This window comes from Acinonyx jubatus, chromosome B2, assembly GCF_027475565.1.
Source record: "Acinonyx jubatus isolate Ajub_Pintada_27869175 chromosome B2, VMU_Ajub_asm_v1.0, whole genome shotgun sequence".
In the NCBI taxonomy this organism is placed as follows: domain Eukaryota; kingdom Metazoa; phylum Chordata; class Mammalia; order Carnivora; family Felidae; genus Acinonyx; species Acinonyx jubatus.
Window position 1 is genome coordinate 106,750,715 of NC_069385.1, and position 14,679 is coordinate 106,765,393.

The following is a 14,679-nucleotide window of genomic DNA, read 5'->3' on the forward strand; positions in this document are numbered from 1 at the left end:
GACCAGTGAGGGCAGCAGCGGCATTAATGGAGCCGGGGGCTTCCTGCCTCAGCCCAGAAGGGACTGTTTCCTGCAGGCTGTCAAAGGAGACCGCACCAAACCGGTTTTCACTCACTGGTAGTAACAGGTGTTGATAAGCAGGGCGTTGGGACAATACAGGTTCTCAGGTCGCACAAATAAGTGTGTGTGAGGCACTTCTGCTCCCCTGTAGCCATGCATGAACTTGGCACCGACACAGACAAATGTAACTGTAAAATAGGGAAAACAGAGCAAAACAAAACAAAAAAACACCCTATTTGCTTTGCTACTAGACTGTAAAACCACTTGAGGGTAGAATCTGTGGCTGACTCATCTTTCTACGCAGCCTCTCACTCTGGTAAATCCTCAATGCATTTTTCTTGAATGCTGTGGACTACATTTTCTTTGAAATAGCTCATCTCCTGCCCAGCACCACGGAGACAGAAATCAGGTGACCTCAGGGAAGATGGGCTGGGGGCTGGGCCTGCCACGTTCGGGGAAGGACATGTCCTTCCGAGGAAGACGAACGTGAAAGTAGCTGGAGAGTTAATTTCACAGGTCACACGAAAACATGTTCACGACCAAGGAAGGAAGAGTTCCTATGACAATTACAGTCCTCGTTTCTGTAACGGGTCACGTGGTTGTAGCTGGTATTTATAATTACCCTCCCCCGCTAGTCATTCTGTATTTCCTTTGCCTTCGCTGAACAGCTCACCTGGTCTTCATTCTTCCCCCGGTGGGATAACCCAGACCTTCATTCCTGAAGGATCTGTCTGGGCCATTAGAAGTCCTGCCTGGATTCTAATGGTTGTTGTAGTTTTCCAGTGACCTTAAGTCCAGGGCACAGTAATACTAGGTGACACACTAGGAGATGTCCTGTATGCCAGGCACAGTCTTCCTTACCTCCACTGCCGAGTAGCAGTGCCCTTTGTCATCAGGATCCACCACCCCAGCCATCATTGCCACTACTTCTGTGCCTGCTGATTTAAAGGAACAAAGAGGGGAGCCCGGGTGGCTCAGTCGGCTAAGTGTCCAACTCTTGATGTCGGCTCAGGTCACGATCTCATGGGTTCGTGAGATAGAGCCTACTTGGGATCTCTCTCTCCCTCTCTCTGCCCCTCCCCTGCTGTCTCTCTCTCTCTCTCTTTCCCCTCCTCTGTTTGTATCACAAAGTAAATATATACGTGTAGTTTTAAAACTTAAAAAAAAAAAAATAAAACAACAACGATCCCAGAGTGGCTGAATGGCAGTCTCAACTTCCGGTTCCGTGGAATCATTATCCTGTTCCATTATCATTATCCTAAGACTTCCAGGCCAGCAGAGCATGAAGTCACAGCAACAAGCCGCAAACATTTTGCTAGTGGGGCACTAGGAGTGTAGCTTTCTCACTGCTCCCCACCCACAAGCTCCTCTGCTTCCTTTAACATGCAGTCCTGTGTCATCTCCTCTTTTGAGCCACTCTGATCTCTCCAGCTGGGGTCAGTCACTCCCTCCAGCCCCCCCCCCCTTATTCTCCATTGTGTTGAAATTACTTGCTTATTCATTCAACAAGTGAATCGGGAGCTACCATGTGCTAAGTACTCTGGTCCTTCTCAGTAGTCCTTCCAGAATACAGTGGAGCAAAAGGCCCTGATGACAATTGTCAGTCCATGTGTTAAGAACAATGAGGGAAGGATACTGTGGGCCCGCTGAGGAAAGGCACCTGTCGTGGAGTGGTCAGGAAAGTAACAAAGGTTTTCTGGAGTGGTTGGGCCCTAAAGTAAGCCTTGAAGAGTGGAGAGGACTCAGCCTGATGCAGGAATTACAAAGGACGTGGGGAGGAGGGAGCAAAGTCAGAGAAGTGACAGGTGGGAGAAGAGATGTACAGACAGAGGAGACAGCACACTCACCCCCGCCCCCCCAGAGGACATGGAGTCAGCCAAGGCAATATGGCTGAATAATCTTACTTTGGCGGTCAAGAGCCTACTAAGGGGCAGAGCTGGAGAGAGGGGTAAAAGCCAAAGCATGAACATGGACTTTGTACGCCATGTTAGCTGGGCCACAGGGAACCTTTGAAGTTTGAGTGAGTGACTTAAACATATATTTTAGGTGAGTCTTTCTTGCTCAGGTAGGGAGGAGCAAATAATGAGGATGAGACCAAATCAGACAGACTAGTTGTGAGGGAACGGCAATAATAATAAAAAAAAAAGGGGGTATGGAAAACCTAAAGTAGGGCTGTGCTAGCTGGGATGCAGAAGTAGAGATGAGCATGATGAATATTTCAAAGGCAAACTTGATAAGGCTTGGTGTTTGAACACGATGTGGTAGCTAAGGGGGAGGAAGAGTCAACAGCGACTCCCAGGTTTCCGAAGAGGTCCGGTGTGGACAGTATGTCACCATTAACTAGGACTGACCTGGTTTATCCCCTTCTCCATCCTCCGAGATCAATAGAGTTCCTAAGCAATAGCCAGTGTTTAATATTTCTGAATGAATGAGTGCATGAATCAGTAAAGAATAGGGCCACAGTCTTGCCTCAATGCCCAGCTCCAAGGGACATCTATACAGAGTACAAGGTGAGGGGTGCCCTGAAGTCAGGCAGCTAGAGGCCCTGCAGAGAAATCTTGCTTTGAGGCTGGTCCCCTGTCTCAGCAGCCTGAGTTTCACAGGGGGGGAGTGCTACATGAGCCCTCAACCACAGCAAGGAACGGAGGATGACAAATAACCACGAGCAGAGGTGACTTGGATCCTTGTCATATTCAGGCTATTGATAGCTCGTCAGGTCTCGTAAGAGAAGAATCCCAGGAGCCTGACCTAGAAAAAGAAAAACAGACTCAGAGACTTTCGTTAGCAAAACAAAGACTGAACGTGACCAAGGCCAATGTCTACAAAGTCACAAAGAGAATACCGAAGCAAAGAGATTCTAGCCCGTTTCTTAGTATAAAATGTTATCAGAAGTCAACTAAATAGAAACTCCTGGAAAAGGGACCACATTGAATTTGGAGATCCATCGGTTGAAGGGAGGTGAGATCCAAGACTACAACAGATTTCTAAAGTGTTAAATTGATGATGGCTGATAAAGTTGCGAGAAGTCAACCTGGGTGTTTGTGGTACATACCTTGTATAGGATGGGAGAGTTGACTCCTTTTCTCCTCCAACCCTTCCCTTTCTTGTCTTTGTTGAGAACTCTCCTGTGGGCTTTATAGATCCCCACGGGCAGCCTTCTTTGTTCAGTGTCCTTGAACAAGTTTTTGGACTCTGCTTCAGATTCATCACTATAGAACAGGCAGCGACACTGACCTTGGAGAACTGAATGAGATCGGACACATAGTATGAGCTCAATAAAGGTCTGATTTCATTCTCAGGAGCAGAACCCTGTCACAATCTTAGAAGAAATCAACCTTTTTGAGTTTTCCACCACAAAGAAAAAAAAAGTATGCTCACTTTTTGTAAGAATTAAATGAGACAAAGGAGAGGGAAGTGTTTTGTCTACTGTGAAGAGTTTTCTAAAGAATAAAATGGTGATTGCTGTGTGGGGGTGAGGAAGGAAAATCAGGCCCCTTATTCTCTGGAGATCCTGAGGATTTTCACCCAGAGCTGTGACATTTTGTCTTTAATTCGAGGCCCGTGGTTCGGATTGGAGATCTGTGCACCAGATTGCTCAAGAACTAGGCTTGGGACGCCCCTCAGGACCACCCAGGAGTCTGAGCAGCCACAGGACGCCTGCAGCTTGTTGACTTAAGAATATGAGCCACTGGAATGTACTACACCTGTCTGTACTGGCTACCTAGCCTTGTAGTCCTTCAAGGTGTTTAATTTAATCTGCAGAACTCTATACAGTGGGACCCTCATTCCCTCTGAGGTTATTGCTTGCTTTTTATAACATCAAGCTAGGAAGTTGTAAAATTACACAGTGTGGGAAAAATACCAAGAACCTAACCTCGATTTGACCACCTACCAACTATGTGGTCTTGAGCAAATCATTTCACTTCTTTAAGCCTCAGTTTCCTAGCCTTTCAAATGGGACTTATAATCCCTGCTTCTCTCTCAAGGTTATGACAATCAAGAAACTCTTTGTGCACTATAAGCCATGATATAAAATAAATGCATAAAATTAGTCTTATCATTTCTGCTACATTCGTTGCGTGAGGCTACACTATGCTCCAAGAGCATAACAAAGAATCCATTTGTTACTTACATAAAGTCAAATGTGGATCGGGCGGTTCTTGAGGGCAACTCTCGTCTATGCAGTGATTCGTGGATCCAGGCTCCCTCCATTTTGAGATGCTGACATCTCAACATCTGACGCCCTGGGTTGGGAAAGAAGAAGAGAGGGACAGTGATTCCTCCAGGATGTTATTAAAGGTCATACCTGGGGATGGTTGTATATCACTTCCGCCTACATCCCACTGGCAGAGCCCAAACACACGGCCCCAACCTAATTCCAAGTGAGAGTAAGAAATTTAGGGGAGTCCAGGGACCAACTGGTGAATACCACTGTCTCTGCTACACCTGCACTAGTGACAAACATTCACAGGTTTAGGAAAACGCAAGGCAAAGGACAAAGACCTTAGAATCAGATAAGCCTAGATTCAAACCCAAGCTTTGTCGCTTACTAGCTATACGACATCGAGCATTATGCTTGACTTTTCACATCCTCAGTTTCCTCATCTTTAAAATGGGAGTGTTAATAGAACCTACCTCACTGTTTTACTGTAAGGACTATATGAGGTAATGAGTGTAAAATGCTTTTTATCTGACACATAATAAATGTTTAATAAATCGTGGGTGGTTGTTTTATTTTTATTCCAGTCTCTGAATCTTGCCACGACTGCCCCACCTCTGTAGGTATGACAGTCTGAGAAAACAAGATCTTAACACTCACCAACTCCCACCCCAGCAACACTTTGTTGCTAGTAAAACATGATCAAAATGACCTACAGAAAGAAGTAATCATTGCGGGGTTATTCATTTTCCAAATAAGCACCTTGTATTCTGGTCCAGGTGCCAGTGACCAAGGGTCCCACTATTTTATTGAATACCTATGGGTAAATTAGAAAAAAAAAAAGCACTTCTTGGTGTATCACAATACAATGGGGCCCACTGACTGATGATTGTGGATTTCACTCACTCCTCTGCCAAACACTCTTGTGCAGTGACCAACATGCACAAGTGTACCCAGAAGGCCTGCCAGCAATATAAAAATAGAGAACATATAGTCCTACTATTGAGGAATTCACCAGGAAATTCTGGGAAGACAGAGCCACAGTTAATCAACTCTACTTCCCAGGAGAGCAGAGAAGAGGAAGCAAATACTTTTGTGGATACAAAAGGCAAAAAGTTGCCCCTTCTTCCTTCTCCCCCTTCCCATAAACTAGTCTGTCCTAAAGTGTGTTTTAAGTCTTGGATGGTCCTGCAGAGTTAAAAGGATTCAATTGCCTTTGGTCTCTCTGAATAGATGCCAATCACAGCCCAAGACATACTCTACTTTGGTATAAGTCCCTCCCCGACTCTCTAACAGGTTGTTTACTTTGGAGAACTCACTTAACAGCCCATGCCTCAGTTTCCCCAGCATAGAACGAACAGGGGATACTAATCACAAGTCTATTAAGGGGGACAAATAACATCATGAGCTTTGAAAATTATTAACAAATATTATGTATAAATATAAGTGCATAGAGATTATTGTTATTTTGTGTGGCTAATTGGTAAACCTCTATAGTACTTAGCAGTCATAGTTTTTAGGAGATATCTTTAGAAAGCACCTTTACTTATTTGTTCTAAGCATTTTCTCCGAAAGAGGACAAAGTGGGTGCTAGAATCTGATATTAAGAATTACAGTAAGCTACAAATAAGAGAAGCCTGAAAAACAGTAGCATAAACAATTTAGAAGTTTTTCTTTTTTTCCTCCTGTAACAAGACGTCCGTAAAGAAGGCTTTCTAGTACCAGCACAGTGTTAGTATTGTGACCATACTATCCAAGACCCGTGCTCTTTCTGTCTCTCCTCTCAGCCATTCTTAGCTATGCCGTTAGCTCAGGGTCATAGGACCCTCCAGGATTATGGTCTCACTTGAGGCAGGAAAAAGGAGGAGGGACAAGGGAGTCTCCACTGGAGTTCTACTCAATACTTCATTTGCTTCTCATTGGCCAAAGAAGTATCACAGGGCAACTCCTTTCTGCAAAGGAACCTGGGAAATGTAGGTTTTTAGCTGGGCACATGGCTCTGCGAGCAAGGAAGAAGGGAAAAATGAATATTAGGTAAACCTCTAATAGTGTAGACCAGAGGGTTTAAGGCACCAGTTGATTGAGACAAGGAATAAAGACGTGGTTTAAAAAAAAAAAAAGGCGGCGGGGGATAGGGGTGCCCGGGGGGCTCCAGTTGGTTGTCTGATTCTTGATTTTTGGCTCAGGTCGTGATCCCAAGGTCATGGGAATCGAGCCCCAAGTCAGGCTCCATGTTAAGCATGAATCCTGCTTGGGATTCTCTCCCCCCTGCCCCTCTCCCCTGCTCATGTTCTTTCTCTGTCTAAATATAACTAGCTAACTAACTAACTAACTAACTAAATAAACAAGTAAATAAAAATTTTAAAAAGTTTATGGGGTAACTGCCGTATCAGTCAGCTACTTCCACAATGATACCGCCTCACCGTCGTGAAATCTCAGTGACACATAACAGTAAACATCAAGGGACAGCCGGCGGTCAGCTAAGTGACCCTCAGCAAACACGACTGGGCTTGTTCATATGTCTGGGATTTGGCTGGCATAGCTGGGTGACTGCTCTGCTCCTCGGGGTCCCCCCTCTCCAGCAGGCTAGGTCACACGTGCTGTCATGGTAACGACAGATGACAAAGAGGGCAAGAAGGAACCCGCAAGGCCTCTCGAGGTCTAGGCTCAGAATCGACACACCCCAGTTCCACTTCATCCTGTTGGCCAAAACAGGTTCGTGACCAACCGCAGACACAGCCTTGGAGGGCAGTACAAGGTGACATGGCAAAGGGCATGGACACAGCCGGGGTGAAGAATTAGGGTCATGTTTATAATCTTCCCCTTCCTCTTTCCAGGGGACCTCAGACCGAGGGGCTAAAAGAGGGGTTACGTGTCTAAAAAGTGTTCTCTAGGTGGTAGGGTTCATCACACTGACACTCCCTCACGGGTCTGATGCCAGAAGAGTCACGTCCAAGCTGCGTGATCACTTTATTTCCTACAGCTCATTGTGGGAGGTTCATGTCTTCCCAGAAAGTAGAGAGATAACGTCAGGAGTTTTAAATGGCGGAAGAGCCAAGACGACAAGGACCGCGTCGGGATTAGGAGGAGGAATACAACTCTTTCAGCTGCAGAAATGGCATCCACCTGAACTTGGAACTAACATAAAACTGAACCTGTTTCAAAGCCGCCTTTTCTGCACAGTGCTGCTATTGTGCAGTGGGTGGTACAGATTTAGCTAACCCTACAAAATCCATTTCCCCGGACACATCCTGCAAGGTTTCTCTGACTGCTGGTGGCAAAACACCTCCATGGAGCTCATTCGTCAAATAGTGCTGTCATTCAGCCTCATTCCTCCCTGCGGCACACACTGGAAGGGAGAATTTCTCCTCTGGGGTCTTGGGCTTGTCTGTTCATGGTCCTCTAAGTCACAGCAAGGAGAGAGGAAAACATGGGAGAAAATGAAAGTGTCCAAAGGAAACAGCCAACTGTACAGAAATGGTGTTTTCAGACCAGCTTCAGGAGAACCTGACAAGGACCTTCTTTCTCTACAGAGGAGAACAAGAATGCAGTCAGCATAGGGCTTGCCCTGGGGTAGAGTGGAATGGGTTACAAGAGGCCCGATTTCTACTTTAGATAAGCGTGTACCCGTCTCTGTGCCTCAGTCTCCCCACACGAGCAACTGGAACTGGATGAAACCAAAGTCCCACCCAGTCCTTTGAGTCTGTGTCTGGGAAAAACCAGGAGGCCACCAACTCAAGGAATTTGTACAGGATCATGCACGCGTCGTCCCCGAGAGGGGGAAGATGACAGGTGAGCTTGGCATCAGAACGATTGGGAAATAAGAGCTCCCAGCCCAGGAGAGCAGATACTTAACAATAAGCCCTCAGAAGGGGCAGGGGGGTGTGCATGCTGTAAAAAAGAGGTGGGGAGCACACTGGGGGAGTATATTTTGCAGAAGCGGGATTCCTTTCTTTTTTAAGTTTTTTAAATTTGTTTGAGAAGGAGAGAGAGAGAGAGAGAAGAGAGAGAGACAGCACGAGCAGGGGATGGTCGGAGAGAGAGGGAGAATCCCAAGCAGAATCCGCACTAAACATAGAGCCTGACATGGTGCTAATAGCACAGAGCCTAACTCAGGGCTTGAACCCACAAACCGTGAGATCACGACCTGAGCTGAAATCAAGAGTCGGACGTTTAAGCGACTGAGCCACCCAAGTGCCCTTGGAGAATCAGATTCTGAAAACAGACTTTTCTTCAGAACACCAGAGGAACTGGGACACAGAACGCCCTCTGAAATGTGTGGGCAGTGTTCCCGGCAGACAACCTCAACTCCCGGATCCAAAGAGGGTGACCACGTCCAGTAGGGACAGCCACATGGCATTTTTGAACCTGCTGTGCAGTTCCAAGAGAACGAGTTACTATATTTATTTATTTAATGTAGGGGTCCAGAGCCCTGAAATTAATTGGATCTAAATATCCGTTCATCGATCAAACGTGAACCAGTCTCAGCCACCATGTGCCAGTGGGGTATTTTGTTCCCTTCCTGGCTCCATAACATACATGGGTGACAAATGCCATTGCCTCTCAGCCACAAGTGGAGACCCCAGCCGGGGAGACACAACAGAGAGGCAGCGCGGTCCTGACCGGAAATGTAACCGGTCAGCCTCTTGCCTCCTCACCCTCGCTTCTAGACCAAATTTCCTGCCCTGAAATGCTGTCCACGGCCTGATTGAGGAGCAAAAAGAAAGAAAGAATGAAAGAAAGAAAGAAAGAAAGAAAGAAAGAAAGGAAGAAAGAAAGAAAGGAAGGAAGAAGGAAGGAAGGAAAGGAAGGAAGGAAGGAAGGAAGGAAGGAAGGAAGGAAAGGAAGGAAGGAAGGAAGGAGGAAGGAAGAAAAGAAAGGAAGAAGGAAGGAAGGAAGGAAGGAAGGAAGGAAAGGAAGGAAGGAAGGAAGGAGGAAGGAAGGAAGGAAGGAGGAAGGAAGAAAAGAAAGGAAGAAGGAAGGAAGGAAGGAAGGAAGGAAGGAAGGAAGAAGGAAGGAAGGGAAGGAAGGAAGGAAGGAGGAAGGAAGGAGGAAGGAGGAAGGAAGGAAGGAAGGAGGAAGGAAGAAAAGAAAGGAAGGAAGGAAGGAAGGAAGGAAGGAAGGAAGGAAGGAAGAAATGGAAAGAAAAAAGAAAAGAAAAGAGGAAAGGAAAAGAAATGCAAAGGAAAGAAAAAAGAAAAAAGAGAGAAGAAAAGAAAAGAGAAGGGGCTTTTAAAATTAGCGTCGTAGGATATGGGGCTGGTGGGAGGAGGGGATGAGGAGGATCTTGGAAGTACTCCAGCTATTTTATTCCAACGTTTTCATTCCGGTTTGGAGGTCTGGGACACATTGATTCACAACTTTATAGCTCTCATTCAGTGTTGATTTATGGGTTGACCAATCTGGGCCTAATCAGTTGGAGAAGGATTGGTTTTTCGGTCCAATAATGTTATATTTATGAGCCCATGAAGTGCACTGTGGCTGCAGCCCCGCCTGGAGTCAATAGAACAGAACTCCTAAGATCTCCGAGAGGGGAGTTCACCGACTATTTTCTGCCCCCAGATCAGGCTTAGAGCCCCCCTGTACATTAAAGGCTTCTGGTGTCATTTCGTATTTAAACCCCAAACTGCCTGCCTGTAAATCTCTCACAACCGTGAACAGCTCTGATGGGTTTGAACGTTCCCGGTTCCGTCTCCTGTCACTTTTTCCCCCTCTTTCTTTTTTGACTATGGAAGGAACTAGCCGGAGACAGAGCCCCAGACGCTGCTGGGTGCTGGCTGGAAAGCATGCAGCTGCGGCTGCAGAAACGGGGCAGGCTTCGGACGGACGTGCGCTAGGAGAAGCCCCGCCAAGGCCGCGCAGAGTTCAGCGGGTTATCATGTGCTTCCGGTTCCATTTGTGGTTATTCTGGTTCAGTAACTCTAAAGAAATGAGCGGCCTGAATAGACAGGAACCAGTTGAGAAGCCTGCCTTGGTGGGGAGGAAATAGAGGTACTCAGATCACAAGCATCTTTCTGTTTTGCTTTGAGGCAAAAGAAACTGTCCTTGTCATTCTTGGGAGTCCTGTGCTCCGGTCCGCCCCGGGGCCAAGCATTTGCAAGGCACCTCCCCGCAGTAGTGGCCCATGGTGGGTACCAGCAGCAAATGTCCGCTGCCAGCCTTGACCCCCTGATTCACCCCTGGAGGTCTCCCGGCAGTAGGTGCACCCCCACGGTTCATCCTGAGAAGAGAAGCATCTAGCAGCAGGAAGACCACTCAGAAAAGTCCCAGGCATCTGATGGGGAAAGGGAGAAAGCTGCGAATTCTAAGTTTCACAGTTGGAGCCCTACAGAGATGACCATATAGACGTGCTTACAAAACGGGAATTTTCAGTATCCCGGGTGGATTGTTTACCACCATTGGATGAAAAGTCAAATGCGTTGTCCAGACCAGGGATCAGCAGACATTCTCTGCAAAGGGTTAGATGGTGAATGCTTTTGGTTTTGCAGGGCATATTTGATCTCTGTCACATCTGCTGCTGCTGCTTGTTTTCATGATTTAAAAATGTAAAAATCACTCCTAGCTCCCAGGCTGAATGAGCCCAGGTTACGGGCCACAGTTAGCCTGACCTCGGTCTGAACAACGAACACAATGTTCTTTTTCATGCGCCCTGTGGGCTCCGTCCCACGTGTGTGTTCACGTGTTGAGTGTGTGTCCACTCTCAGGGGCAAAGGCTTTGGAAGAGGTGGACTATTCCAGGCTGCCCCATCTCACCGCTGGAAAGATTCCCTCAAGGGGGAGCCAGGAAGCGCTATGGTTGGAAGAACCCAGGACTTCCTTCCCGGCTCAGCTCCCGAATCTGAGCAAGTCATTGACCTCTGTGACCCTTCCTGGAAGATGGCACGGCGAAGGGGGTCAGGCCAGAGGCGGTCCAGGCGCCCTCCAGAAAGTCGTATGCCACGGAGTCGTCTCGAGCGCGTTGGGGAACAAGGTGGGACGTAAGAGGAAGGGATGAATAAAATCTGCTAGATCTGTTCACCGCAGTTCACGGCACAGCCAGGTTTGAGATGACCTCCCCCCCCCCCCCCCCCCCACCACCACCGTCGGAAAAAACCCGCTTTGGGAGCAGTCGCTTGGCACGCGCCCCTCTCAGGAAGACCGGGAGGAGCGCTGGGCCAGGGAGCACCGGCCATCCCTGCCATGCTCACCACGGAAACAAGTTGTGCGGCCCGCCCTCCACGCCAAGAATCCGGGCAGCCGAACGAGCCATGCCATTGTGGGCAGACACCAAGGCTCCCAGAAAACAAGCAAAGGCGAGGCCTGGAAGCTGCAGCGGAGGCAGGTCTTCATGACCTTCCCTCCTGGGCCAGCCCCAGCCTGGCGGGCGGACAGGTCTTCGTCTCCATCCAGGCAGCCCCAGGAAGGGCTCAGGAAGCCAGAGGTGGGGGCCATCGCTGCCAGACTGGACCCCGGGGACCGCTCCCCACCCCCACCCCCACCCCCCAACAACGGAGCCCTCCATCAACATTTGCCGAGCACCGGCTCCGTGTCCCGACGGGGCTGGGCATAGCAGCGACAGGGCGAACGGAATACAGTGTGCCCGCTCCGGAAGGGACGGCGGGCCAGTGCAGTGCCCTCCAGAGAGCATGGGGGCAGTAGAAAACAGCACTTGGTGCGTTTTGGAGGAAGGAGCCGGAGCCAAGAGCCTTGGAAGATGCTCCCGGTGGCCTCTCATCAGAGGCTTTGCACATTTGCTTTGTGGGAATGGTTTGAGCCTCCTGGGCACTGGCCAGCCTCATCTGTGAGAGCCAAGGTTAGAGTCAGCCTGCTTGCTGCTTGCTGGGGCCCTGGCTTTACAGGAGGCTGAGAAAATGTCCCTGGAGCTTGAGATTCTAATACTGGGATCTCGGGCACTTGCAGAAGTCCCTGCATGTTCTGGCCCTGCACGCAGAGTCGACCGTTTATGTCAGGTCGCCGAGGGGGTAAGGAACAAGGGAAACAAATTATCATTGTAGCCAAGTCACCTTGTATACATAATGCAGTTAACGACGTTGACCTCAAAGGTACTTCGGAGCCACCAAGTTGGCACATTCCTCCTGGCCTCTCTCCTCATCCATTCTTTCCCTTTCCTTGTCTTGTCATCCAGGGTCTCCTCTCACTCCCCATGCCCAACATGTATGGGACCACCGGTGTGGTGGCGGGGGGTGGGAGAAGGCGGAGGGGGGGAGCCCCTCGTTTTCTGGTTTATTATTCCAGTGCTGGTGTTTTCTCATTTTTTCAGAGCCCTGTAACTTCCAGAGAGTACCTCGAGTATCACCCTGGGGGAGAATCACCAGCCAAAGGCAAGTTAACAGCCCTGGGTCTTTGACCTGCTTCAGAAAGGAAACAGTCCAAACAGTGTGATAGGCAACCCCGGGTGGTGGCACAGCCAGGGCGTTGGAGACAGACACATCCAGGCCCTGTCGGTTACCAGCCGTGTGACCACGGGCACGTCACACGACCTCTTTGTGCCTCAATTTCCTGATCAATGAAATGGGTGTTACAGGCCCTAGCTCCCAGCCTTGTTGACAGGGTTGCTATGCCAAAATCGTAAGATCTTTTATGTAGATACAGTACACAGCACAGGGCCGGATGCCAGATAGGAGACCAATAAGTGTTAGTGCGTATGTCCTTCAGATAAAGGAACATGTCCAAGGGCAAGTCCCAGGGCCGGCTTCCTATCTCCCAGAGTGGCAACACCCATGGGTTCGCTTACTATTTTCCAAGACCTAGGAGCCCCCCAAGAAGGCTCCAGACCCCAGCCAGTCTGCCCTGCGGTCTCTCGGGAATAGTCTCTCATTGGTACACCCTAGACTGTCAAGTGGTATCAGATGAGAGAGCCGGGGTCCCTGTGTCCACCTGTGCCTGGGCCCCGAGGGTCTAGCAGGCCCTCCCCTGCTGGCACGGGCACTGCCCATGCGTGTCCCCGTGGTGCCTCCTGGGGCCCACGGAGCTTGCTTTCTGAGGGACAGCTGCTTTCTTTAGATATACTGCTGCGTTGACTCAACTTGCTGCTGGCACTGGTCATTTGCCTATCTGCTGTCAGCTGTGCTCTGTCCTGTGTCATAGGGCGGAGGCCCCACAAACCACACTTCCCAGACTCCCTCCAGCCGTGAGGCTTCCAGCTACATTCTGGGAAAGGGAGGCACCGGCCTAGAGCCAGAAGGCGGGAGGAGACGGGGAGCAATGCTCTCCCTTCCTCCCGACGGTCTGGTAGGGGTCTCAGACAGCAGTGACAGCACTAGAGATATCCCAGGGCGATGGTGGCCGTGGCTGCGGTGGCCGGGGCTGTGGCCTGGCAGTGGCTCCTGAGTCCCGGCAGAGGCAGCTCAGGTCCACCACCAGGACTTTGGAACCACACTGGTCCTGCGTCCCCTTGGCCACTCCAGCCCAGGGCTGGTAATGCTTCCCTGCAGTTACTCATCTTAGGTAACCTTGGCCTCCCGTCCAGGCCCCTCCAGCCCTTCCAACACCCCTGTTTCCAACTCCCGAATGAGATTCCCCTCTGTGTACAAACCTTCGACGGCTTCTGTTTCCCAATAGGACCCAGACTGTGCACTGCTTGAGTGACCGTCCAAGATTCATCTCTCCCAGGTGGCTTTGCACATCTCTGTTTCGGCCCACTACACTCTGATTTAAACCGTCAGGAGGCAGCCTTAATTTTATTTCCCCCTTTTTCCAGGTTCTTGAGTGGCACCACCCCAAGACGCCTGCATTCCTCCTGCCGTTTATTCACTTCCCCTTTTTGAAGCCCGATGAAGCCACAGCAGCAGCCTAGAACAAGAAGTAGGAATGTATACAGGCCCTTTGGTCCAGAAATCACACCTCTGAGGAATTTGCCTCAACAACACACAGAAGAGCAAAAACATGTAAGCCCCAGATATAGTCACTACGGTACCGCTTATGACCGTGAAAAACTAGAAACCGAAACAGAGGATTGGTTATGTAAATTTTGCTTCGTATATAACATCTATTTCTTTGAGTGGAAAAATTTTCATCTATTATCAAGTTAAGAAACAAAACAGGCTGCAGAACGGCGGGCACAGTGCAATCACAGTTAAGTAGAAACACACATATGCATGCATTTTGGACAGAGACACAGATGTTTCAAATAGTTGCCCAAATCCGGACAGTAGTTGTCTCTTGGGGGTGGGTTTTCGGGTGGGTTTTATATTCTTCTTTGTTCTCCTCTGTATTGGCTGAATTGTTACAGTTGATGTGTCCCTTTTACAAAACACTTATTTTTTTATTAGTCTTTTATGTTTAATTTTTGAGAGAGACAGCGTGCGCAAGCAGATGAGAGGCAGAAAGAGAGGGAGACACAGAATCCGAAACAGGATCCAGGCTCCGAGCTGTCAGCACAGAGCCCGATGCGGGGCTTGAACTCATGAACCACGAGATCATGACCTGAGCTGAAGTCGGACACTTAACCGACTTAGCCA

The 14,679-nt window shown here is 49.0% G+C and overlaps 1 long non-coding RNA gene across 1 annotated transcript; it reads right to left on the reverse strand.

The window, feature by feature from the left end:
- Positions 1-1,303: 1,303 nt before the first annotated feature.
- On the reverse strand, positions 1,304-14,144 carry LOC128315627 (uncharacterized). Its single transcript, XR_008298583.1, has 4 exons — positions 13,755-14,144; positions 4,193-4,304; positions 3,113-3,303; positions 1,304-2,808 (listed from the first exon to the last, which is right to left on the reverse strand). It is a non-coding gene; the product is annotated as an uncharacterized LOC128315627 (long non-coding RNA).
- Positions 14,145-14,679: the final 535 nt, after the last annotated feature.